The sequence below is a fragment of the Pongo abelii genome, chromosome 5 (assembly GCF_028885655.2).
Source record: "Pongo abelii isolate AG06213 chromosome 5, NHGRI_mPonAbe1-v2.0_pri, whole genome shotgun sequence".
NCBI lineage: Eukaryota > Metazoa > Chordata > Mammalia > Primates > Hominidae > Pongo > Pongo abelii.
Window position 1 is genome coordinate 148,989,629 of NC_071990.2, and position 11,918 is coordinate 149,001,546.

At 39.7% G+C, this 11,918-nt stretch overlaps 1 pseudogene; it reads left to right on the forward strand.

The window, feature by feature from the left end:
* Positions 1-4,329: 4,329 nt before the first annotated feature.
* LOC100453936 (transcriptional coactivator YAP1-like) lies at positions 4,330-11,659 on the forward strand (annotated as a pseudogene).
* The last annotated feature ends 259 nt before the right edge of the window (positions 11,660-11,918 follow it).

The following is an 11,918-nucleotide window of genomic DNA, read 5'->3' on the forward strand; positions in this document are numbered from 1 at the left end:
TCTTGTAGTTACAAATTTTTAATTCTCTCATTTGATTAAAAAAAACCCTTTAAAAGTCTCTGTATCAGTCCATTTTCACACTGCTATAAAGATACTACCTGAGGCTGGGCATGGTGGCTCATGCCTGTAATCCCAGCACTTTGGGAGGCTGAGGCAGGTGAATCACCTGAGGTCAGGAGTTCGAGACCAGCCTGGCCAACATGGTGAAACGCTGTCTCTGCTAAAAATACAAAAATTAGCTAGGCATGGTGGTGGATGCCTGTAATCCCAGCTACTCAGGAGGCTGAGGCAGGAGAATTGCTTGAACCCGGGAGGCAAAGGTTGCAGTGAGCCAGTATCTTGCCACTGCACTCCAGCCTGGATTACAGAGCGAGAATCCATCTCAAAAAAATACATATATATACTACCTGACACTAGGTCATTTGTAAACAAAAGAGGTTTAATTGACTCACAGTTCTACATGGTTGGAGAGGCCTCAGGAAACTTAGAATCATGATGGAAGACAAAGGATTAAGCGAGGCATGTCTTATATGGCAGCAGGAGGAGAGAGCGAGTGAAGAAGGAAGTGCCAATTTTAAGTCATCAGATATCGTGAGAACTCACTATCATGAGAACAGCATGTGGGAAACTGCTGCATGATCCAGTCACCTTATACCAGGTCTCTCCCTCAACACATGGGGAGTACAGGTCAAGATGAGATTTGGGTGGGGACACAGAGCCAAACCATATCATCCCACCCCTGGCCCTTCCCAAATCTCATGTCCTTTTCACATTTTAAAACCAATCATATCTTCTCAACAGTCCTTCAAAGTCATAACTCATTCCAGCGTTAACTCAAAGGTCCAAGTCCAAAGTCTTATCTGAGACAAGGCAAGTCCCTTCCACCTATGAGTCTTTAAAATCAAAAGTAAGTTAGTTACTTTCAAGATACAGTGGGGTACATGCATTGGGTAAATGCTCCCTTTCCAAATGAAATAAATTGGCCAAAACAAAGAGGCCACAGGCTTCATGCAAGTCCAAACCCAGACAGGGCATTTATTAAATCTTAAAGTTCCAAAATAATCTCCTTTGACTCCGTGTCTCACATCCAGAGCACACTGATGCAAGAGGTGGATTCCCATGGTCTTGGGCAGCTCTGGCCGTGCTGATTTGCAGGGTACATCCTCCTTTCTGGCTGCTTTCACAGGCTGGCACTGAGTACCTGCAGCTTTTCCAGATGCACAGTGCAAGTTGTCTGTTGATCTACCATTCTAGGATCTGGAGGATGGTGGCCCTCTAGCTCCACTAGGCAGTGCCCTAGTGGGAACTCTGTGTTGGGGCATTCTGCTGCCCCTGCAGGAGACATTTGCCTGGATACCTAGACATTTCCATACATCCTCTGAAATCTAGGCAGAGGTTCCCAAACCTCAATTCTTGACCCTATGCACCTGCAGGCTCAACACCACGTGTAAGCTGCCAAGGCTTGGAGCTTGCATCCACTGAAACATCGGCCTGAGCAGGGCACCAAGTTCCCAGACTGCACAAAGCAGCAAGGCCCTGGGCTCAGCCCAGGAAACCATTATTTCCTCCTAGGCCTCTGGGCCTGTGATGAGAGAGGCTGCTATGAAGATCTCTGACATTCCCTGGAGACATTTTCCCCATTGTCTTGGTGACTAACATTTTGGCTTCTCATTACTGATGCAAATTTCTGGAACTGGCTTGAATTTCTCCCCAGAAAATGGGTTTTGCTTTTACATCATCAGGCTGAAATTTTTCAAACTTTTATGCTCTGCTTCCCTGTTATACATAAGTTCCAATTCCAAGTTATCTCTATGTGAATCCATAAAACTTATGCTTTTAAGATCACCCAGGTCACCTCTCAAAGGGTTTGCTACTTAGAAACTTCTTCTGCCAGATACCCTAAATCATCTCTCTCAAGTTCAAAATTCCACAGATCTCTAGCGCAGGGGCAAAATGCCACCAGTCTCTTCCCTAAAGCACAGAAAGAATCATCTTTGCTCCAGTTCCCAAGAAGTTCCTTATCTCCATCTGAGATCACCTCAGCCTGGACTTCATTGTCCATATCACTCTCAGCATTTTGGTCAAAATCGTTCAACAAGTCTCTAGAAAGTTCCAAACTCCCACATCTTCCTGTCTTCTTCTGAGCCCTCAATACTGTGTCAACATCTGCCTTTTACCCAGTTCCAAAGTCACTTCCACATTTTGGGTATCCTTATCCAGTGCCCCACTACCGTGGTACCAATTTACTATATTAGTTAGTTCTCACACTGAGACTGGATAATTTATAAAGGGAAGAGGTTTAATTGACCCACAGTTTTGCATGTTTGGGGAAGCCTCATGAAGCTTAAAATTATGGCAGGAGGTGAAGGCGAAGCAAGACACCTTCTTCACTAGGTGGCAGGAAGGAGAATGAATGCAGAGGAAACTACCAAACACTTATGAAACCATCAGATTTCGTGATAACTCACTACCATAAGAGCAGCATGGGAGAAATTGCCCCCATGATCCAATTACCTTCACCCAGTCTCTACCGTGACACATGGGGATTATGGGGACTGCGCTTTAAGATGAGATTTTGGGTGGCGACACTGCCAAACCATATTACCTCTTTTGTTTATAAATTACCCAATTTCAGGTAGTATCTTTGTAGCAGTGTGAGAATGGATTAATACAACTTCCCAGCCTCTGGTAAGCATCATTCTACTGTCTGTCTCCATGAGTTCAATTGTTTTAAAATTTAGCCCCCATAAATTAGTAAAAACGTGAAATTTGTCTTTCTGTCCTCAGCTTATTTCACTTAACATAATGTTCTCCAGTTGCATCCATTTTGTTACATGTGACACAATCTCATTCTTTTTTATGGCTGAATTGCACTCCATTGTATATATGTAACACATTGACTTTATTCATTGATCTGTTGATGAACATTTAGGTTGCTCCCAAATCTTCGTTATTGTGAATAGTACTGCAATAAATATGGAAGAGCAGATATCTCTTTGATATACTGATTTCCTTTCTTTTAGTTATTTATCTGGCGGTGGAATTGCTGGGTCATATGGTAGCTCTTTTTTAGTTTTTTGTTTTGTTTTGTTTTGTTTTTTTTAAAGGAACTTTCATACTGTTCTCCATAGTGGCTTCAATAATTTACATTCCCAGCAACAGGGTATGAGGGTTCCCTTTTCTCTATATCCTTGCAGCATTTGTTATGGCCTGTCTTTAGGATAAAAGCCATTTTAACTGGGGTGTGATGATATCTTACTGTAGTTTTTATTTGTATTTATCTGATTATCAGTGATGTTGAACATATTTTCATATACCTATTAGCTATTTGTATGTCTTCTTTTGAGAAATATCTATTCAGATATTTTGCCCATGCTTTAATCAGATTATTAGATATTTTTCCTAGAGAACTGTTTGAGCTCTTTATATATTCTGGTTATGAATCCCTTGTCAGATGGGTGGTTTGCAAATATTTTCTCCCATTCTGTCTCTTCACTTTGTTTGTTTCCTTTGCTGTGCAGAAGCTTTTTAACTTGATGAGATCCTATGTGTTCATTTTTGCTTTGGCTGCCTGTGCTTTTTGTGGGAAAGAAAAGCACAAAAACTAAAACAAAAACAAAAACTAAAGAGTTTCCTCAATGTTTTATTTTAGTAGTTTCATAGTATGTGGACACATATTTAAGTCTTCAATCCATTTTTATTTTTATTTACAGCAAGAATTAGGGGTCTAGTTTCACTCTTCTGCATATGGATAGCCAGTTTTCCCAGCACCATTTATTGAAGGAACTGTTCTTTCCACCAATATATATATATATTCCTGGCACCTTTGTTGAAAATGAGGTTAGTGTAGATGGATCATTTGTTTCTGGGTCCTCTATTCTGTTCCATTGTTCTATGTGTCTGCTTTCATGCCAGTACCTTGCTATTTTGGTGACTGTATCTCTGTGTATAATTTGAAGTCAGGTAATATGATTCCTCCAGTTTTGTTCTTTTTGCTTAGCATAGCTTGTCTATTCTGGGTCTTTTGTGGTTCCATATAAATTTTAGGACTATATTTTTCTATTTCTGTGAAGAATATAATAGGTATTTTGATAGGGGTTGCACTGAATAGAGATTACTTTGGGTAGTATGGACATTTTAACATATTGATTCTTCAAATCCATGAACATGGAATACCTTTCCATTTTTGGTATCCTCATCAGTTTCTTTCATCAGTGTTTTATAGTTTACATTGTAGAGTTCTTTCACTTCTTTGGTTAATTCCTAGGTATTTACTATTATTTGTTACAATTGTAAATGGGATTACTTTCTTGATTTCTTTTTCAAATTGCTTACTCTTGGCATGTACAAATGCTACTAATTTTTGTACATTGATCTCGTATTCTGCAACTTTACTGAATTTATCAGTTATAATAGTGTTTTGGTGGAGTTTTTAGGTTTTTCCAAATATAATATCATCTGCAACCAAGGATAATTTGACTTCTTCCTTTCCAATTTGGATATTTTTTATTTCTTTCACTTGTCTGATTGCCCTAGCTAGGACTTCCAGTACTATGTTGAATAACAGAGGTGAAAGTGGGCATCCTTGTTTTTTTCCAACTCTTACAGACCCCATTCAGTTTGATACTAGCTGTGGGCCTGTCATATATGGCTTTTATTATATTGAGTTATGTTCCTTCTATCTTCAGTTTTTTTAAATCATGAAGGGATGTTGAATTTTATCAAATATTTTTTCAGCATCAATTAAAATGATCATATGGTTTTTATCCTTCATTATGATGATATGTTGTATCATGTTGATTGATTTACATATTTTGAACTATCCTTGCATACCAGAGGTAAAACTCACTTTGTCATGATGAATAATTTGTCTAACATATTGTTGAATTGGGTTTCCTAGTATTTCGTTGAGAATTTTTACATCAATATTCATCAGAGATATTGGCCTGTAGTTTTGTTTATTTATTTATTTATTTTGGATGTGTCTTTGTCTGGTTATGGTATAAGGGTAACACTAGCCTTGTAGAATGAGTTTGGAAGTATTGCGTCCTCCTCTATTTTTCAGAATACCTTAAACAGGATTGGTACTAGTACTTCTTTAAATGCTTGGTAAAAATCAGCAGTGAAGCCATTGGGTCCAGGGCTTTTCTTTGATGGAAGTCTTTTTATTACGGCTTTGATCTTGTTGCTTGTTATTGGTATGTTCAGATTTCAATTTCTTCATGGTTCAATCTTTGTAGACTGTATGTATCTAGGAATTTATATATGCTTTCTAGGTTTTCCAATTTATTAGCATATACTTGCTCATAGTAGACTCTAATGACCCTTTGAATTTCTGCATCATCCATTGTAATGTCTCTTTTTTTTCATCTATAGTTTTATTTATTTGGGTCTCCTCTCTTATTTTCTTTGTTAGTCTGGCTAAAGGTTTGTCCATTTTTGTTTATCTTTTCAAAAAATGACTTTCTGTTTTGTTGATCTTTTGTATTTTTTTGTTTCAATTTCATTCATTTCTGATCTGATCTCTATTATTTCTTTATTTCTACTAACTTTAGGTTTTGTTTGCTCTTGCTTTTCCAGTTCTTTAAGATGTATCATTAGGTTGTTTATTTGAAGTTTTTCTTCTTTTTTGATTTAGGAACTTAAAACTATAAACTACCCTCTTCATACTGCTTTTGCTGAATCCCATAGGTTTTGGTATGGTGTGTTTCCATTATCATTTATTTCATGAAATTTTTCAATTTTCTTCTTAATCTCTTTATTGACTCAGTAGTCATTCAAGAGCATATTGTTTAATTTCCATGTGTTTGTATAGTTTCCAAAATGCCTCTTGTTATTAATTTCTAGTTTTATTCCATTGTGGTCAGAGAAGATGCCTGATATTATTTCCATTTTTTCAATGTTTTAAGGCCTGTTTTGTGGCCTAATATATGATCTATCCTTGAGAATGATCCATGTGCTCAGGAGAATGTATATTCTGTAGCCATTGTATGAAATGTTCTGTAAATATCCATTAGATCCATTTGGTCTCTAGTGCAGATTAAGTCCGATGTTTCTTTATTGACATTCTGTCTGTGTGATCTGTCCAACGCTAAAAGTGGGATGTTGAATTTCCCAGCTATTATTGAGTTAAGGTCCATCTCGCTCTTTAGCTCTAATAATATTTGCTTTATTTATGTGGGTGCTCCACTGTTGGGTGGATATATGTTTACAATTCTTAAATCTGCTTGCTTAAAAAAAGCCCTTTTTCAACAAAAGAATATATCAATAGAACCAGATTATAATGGGATCCACATGTTAAAACTATCAGACAAGGAATTTAAAATACTATTATTCATATTGTAAAGGCTTTAGGGAAAAAAAACAGAAGGTATGCATGAACAAATAGGGAATTTCAACTAATTATCAGTAATTATGTGAATAAAAATGAACTAAACACTGCATTCAAAAGGCAGAGATCAGGAAAATGGATTTAAAAAATAAATATAGGCTGGACGCGGTGGTGCACGCCTGTAATCCCAGCAATTTGGGAGGGCGAGGTGGGCAGATCACTTGAGGCCAGGAGTTCAAGACAAGCCCGGGAAACATGGTGAAACCCCGTCTCTACTAAAAAATACAAAAAAATTAGCCGAGCATTGTGGCATGTGCCTGTGGTCACAGCTACTCAGAAGGCTGAGGCAGGAGAAGCGCTTGAACCCAGAGGTGGAAGTTGCAGTGAGCCGAGATTGCACCACTGCACTCCAGCCTGGGTGACAGGCAACAGAGGGAGACCCTGTCTCAAAAATAAATACATAAATAAAAATTGGATCTCATTGAACTCGCCTGCAGTTCTTGGGGTTTCTGTGTCTTTCTTCGTAGTCGGAGCCAGGCCTAGACACCAGCAACCATGTCGAAGGGACCTGCAGCTGGTATTGATCTTGGCACCACCTACTTTTGTGTGGGTGTTTTCCAGCACGGAAAAGTAGGGGTAATTGCCAATGATCAGGAAACCGAACCACTCCAAGCTATGTCGCCTTTACAGACACTGAACGACTGATGGGTGATGCCACAAAGAATCAAGTTGCAATGAACCCCACCAACACGATTTTTGATGCCAAACGTCTGATTAGACACAGATTTGATGATGCTGTTGTCCAGTCTGTTAGAAAGCATTGGCCCTTACTGGTGGTGAATGATGCTGGCTGGGCATCCGGGTGGAGCCCTCGCTCGCCTGGTCAGGGGGTGTGCGTCAGGGGTGGCAGAAGCCATGGATCCCAGGCAGCAGCCACTGCCTCAACTGGCCCCCCAGGGCCAAGGGCAGCCACCGGAGCAGCGTCCCCAGGGGCAGGGCCCGCGGTCCGGACCAGGGCAGCCGGCGCCCACGGCGACCCAGGCAGCTCCACAGGCACCCCCCACCGGGCATCAGATCCTGCACGTCCGCGGGGACAGGGAGACGAACCTGGAGGCACTCTTCAACGCCGTCATGAACCCCAAGACGGCCAACGTGCACCAGACCGTGCCCATGAGGCTCCGGAAGCTGCCCCACTCCTTCTTCAAGCCGCCCCGAGCCCAAGTCCCACTCCCAACGGGCCAGTACTGAGGCAGGCACCACAGGAGCCCTGACTCCACAGCATGTTCAAGCTCATTCCTCTCCAGCTTCTCCGCAGTTGGGAGCTGTTTCTCCTGGGACACTGACCCCCACTGGAGTAGTCTCTGGCCCAGCAGCTACACCCACAGCTCAGCATTTTCAACAGTCTTCTTCTGAGATACGTGATGATGTACCCTACCAGCAGCTTGGGAGATGGCGAAGACATCTTCTGGTCAGAGATACTTCTTAAATCACATCTATCAGAAAACAACACAGCAGGACCCCAGGAAGACCATGCTGTCTCAGACGAAACGTTATAGCCAATCCACCAGTGCAGCAGAATATGATGAACTCGGCCTCAGGTCCTCTTCCTGATGGATGGGAACAAGCCATGATTCAGGATGGAGAAATTTATTGTATAAACCATAAGAACAAGACCGCCTCTTGGCTAGACCCAAGGCTTGACCCTCGTTTTGCCAGAAACCCGAGAATCAGAGTGCTCCAGTGAAACAGCCACCACCCCTGGTTCCCCAGAGCCCACAAGGAGGCGTCATGGTGGCAGCAACTCCAACCAGCAGCGACAGATGCGACCGCAGCAACTGCAAATGAAGGAGAGGCTGCGGCTGAAACAGCAAGAACTGCTTCGGCAGGAGTTAGCACTGCGTAGCCAGTTACCAACACTGGAGCAGGACGGTGGGACTCAAAATCCAGTGTCTTCTCCCGGGATGTCTCAGGAATTGAGAACAAGGACGGCCAATAGCTCAGATCTTTCCTTAATAGTGGCATCTATCACTCTGGAGATGAGAGTACAGACAGTGGATTAAGCATGGGCAGCTAGTGTCCCTCCCACCACAGATGACTTCCTGAACAGCGTGGATGAGATGGATACAGGTGATACTATCAACCAAAGCACCTTGCCCTCACTGCAGGACCGTTTCCCAGACTATCTGGAAGCCATTCCTGGGACAAATGTGGACCTTGGAACACTGGAAGGAGATGGAATGAACACAGAAGGAGAGGAGATGATGCCAAGTCTGCAGGAAGCTCTGAGTTCTGATGTCCTTAATGACGTGGTTTTGTTGGAACCTAGGCAAATGACCGTATTAGTGAATCTGTTCATAGTTGTAGCTTGGGACGGTTATTGTAGTTGTTTTGGTAAAATCTTCATTTCCTGTTTTTTTATCACCTTATTTAAATCTTGATTATCTGCTCTCTCTTTTATACACACACACACACACACACACACACACACACACACACACACACAAATATAACATTTATAAGAATGTGGTAGCAGAATGTATCCTTTTTTTAGGTTTCCCTGCTTTCCAGTTAATTTTTTAAATGGTAGCGCTTTGTATGCATTTAGAATACACGACGAGTAGTTTATATTTCACTGTTAGTTTAAATCTGGTTGGGGCAGTCCGCAGATGTTTGAAGTAGTTTAGTGTTCTAGAAAGAGCTATTACTATGGATAGTGTCTAGGGGAGTGCTCCACGCCCTCTGGGCATATGATAGGTATTATCTGATGAACTGGAAAGGAGCAAACCAGAAATGACTTTATTTTCTCCCTTGGACTCCCTTGGACTAATTTTTATGTCTTGGTTGGAAATCACTGAGTGGGTTCATCATGTTCATGACAGAAATAAGTTTTATTGTGGTTTACCTTCATTTAGCTTTGGAAGTTTACCTTTGCCTTAGTTTTGAAAGTAAATTCTAGTTTGTAGTTCTCATTTGTAATGAACACATTAAAGACTAGATTAAAATATTGCCTCCAAGATTGTTCTTACTTATAAGACTTGCTCCTACTTCTGTGGTGAAAATTGACCCTGGATAGAATGCTATAAGGTCATGAGTTAGCTGGAAAAGTGATCAGATTAATAAATGTATATTGATAGTTGAATTTAGCAAAGAAATATGTGTCTACAGGAATGGTAACAGTTTCCAAAGAGTTTTTTGGTTTTTTGTTTTTGTTTTTGTTTTTGTTTTTGAGATGGAGTCTTGCTCTGTTGTCAGGCTGGAGTGAAGTGGCGCGATCTCGGCTCACTGCAACCTCTGCCCACTGTAACCTCCGCCTCCTGGTTTCAAGTGCTTCTTGTGCCTCAGCCTCCCGAGTAGCCGGGATTACAGGCACATGCCACCACACCCAGCTAATTTTTGTATTTTTAGTAGAGACGGGGCTTCGCCATGTTAGTCAGGATGATCTGGATCTCCTGACCTTGTGATCCACCTGCCTCGGCCTCCCAAAGTGCTGGAATTACAGGCGTGAGCCACCGCACCCGGCCCCAAAGAATAGTTTTTAAAGGAACAAAATGAGCATGAATTAACTCTTCAATATAAGCCATGAAGTAAAAGTTGGTTGTGAATTAAAGTGGCACCAGCTAGCACCTCTATGTTTTAACGGTCTTCCAGTATTTCTAGAATAAGCCCTTATTTTCAAGGGTTTATAACAGACATAAAATCTCTTCTCCTGGCAAAAGCTGCTATGAAAAGCCTCAGCTTGGAAAGATAGATTTTTTTCCCCCCAGTTACAAAATCTAAGTATTTTGGCCCTTCATTTTGGAGGAGGGCAAAAGTTGGAAGTACGAAGTTTTATTTTAAGTACTTCCAGTGCTCAAAAAAATGCAGTCACTCTGTTGTATACAATAGTTCATAGGCCATCACTCATAATAATGGACTCTAAGGCTTTTATTAAGAAAACAGCAGAAAGATTAAATCTTGAATTAAGTCTGGGAGGAAATGGCCACTGTGCAGATGGAGTTTTAGAGTAATAATGAAATTCTACCTAGAATGCAAAATTGGGTATATGAATTATACAGCATGTGGTTGGGATTTTTTTTTAATGTGCAGAAGATCAAAGCTTCTTGGAAGGAGTGCCTATAATTTGCCAGTAGCCACAAATTAAGATTATATCTTATATATCAGCAGAGTAACTTTAGCTTAAGGGGAGGTTTGGGGTGTTGTGAAGATTTAGGGGGACCATGATAAAGAACCTTATAAACTTCTTTCTCTTTAATAAAGACTTGTCTTACATCTTGCTGTCATTAAAGGCAGCTGTTCCTAGAATTTCAATCACTTAAGTACACCCACAAAACAAGAATATGGAGATCTTCATTTCTCCTCGACTTTAATTTGCCCAGTTATACCTCAGTGTTGTAGCAGTACTTTGATATTATGATACTCTCTGTACTGACCTGAAGGAGACCTAAGAGTCCTTTCTCTTTTTGAGTTTGAATCACAGCCTTGATGTGGTGTCTGGTTTTATGTCCTTGTTCCTGATATAAAAGTGATTAACTGCTTCTTGGTTGTATTGGGTAGCATTGGGATAAGATTTTAACTGAGTATTCTTGAATTGTTTTTATAATAAACCAATTTTATAATCTTTAAATTTATCAGTTTTTTACATTTGTGTTCTTTTCACTCAGGGCTTCTTAGATCTACTTATGGTACATGGAGCACATTGATTTGGAGATTCAGATCTTCTAAAGCACTATTTGTTGTAATAACTATTTTCTAAATATAATGCCTTTAAAGGAAAAATGAACACAGGGAAGTGACTTTGCTACAAATAATGTTGCTGTTTTAAGTATTCATATTAAATAGATGCCTTCTATATGGAACATGGCAGAAAGACTGAAAAATAACAGTAATTAATTGTGTAATTCAGAATTCATACCAATCAGTGTTGAAACTCAAACATTGCAAAAATGGGTGGCAATATTCAGTGCTTAACACTTTTATAGCATTGGTACATGTGAGAAATGAGTGTTCAGGTGGATTTTATCCTTGCAAGCATGTTTTTATAAGAATTGTGATTGTGCCTATCATAACAATTGTTTTCTGTATCTTGAAAAAGTATTCTCCACATTTTAAATGTTTTTATATTAGAGAATTATTTAATGCACACTTGTCAAATATATATATATGTAGTACTAATGTTACCTTTTTATTTTTTGTTTTAGATGTAAGAGCATGCTCATATGTCAGGTACTTACATAAATTGTTACATTATTTTTTCTTATGTAATACCTTTTTGTTTGTTTATGTGGTTCAAATATATTCTTTCCTTAAACTCTTTAAAAGAAAAAAGAAGTGATTGCTAATGGGTTCAAGGTTTCCTTTTGGGCTGATGAAAATATTTTAAAATTAGACAGTGGTAATGATTTAAGAATCTGTAAATATAACTAAAAATTACTGAAAAGAATAAAATTTATATGATGTGAAATATTTACCAAAAAAAATCAAGGAAAATTCTTGAACCACAAAAGACCCCCAAATAGTCAAAGCAACCTTGAACAAAAAGAACAAAGCTGGAGGAATCATACTATCTGACTTCAAAATATACTACAGA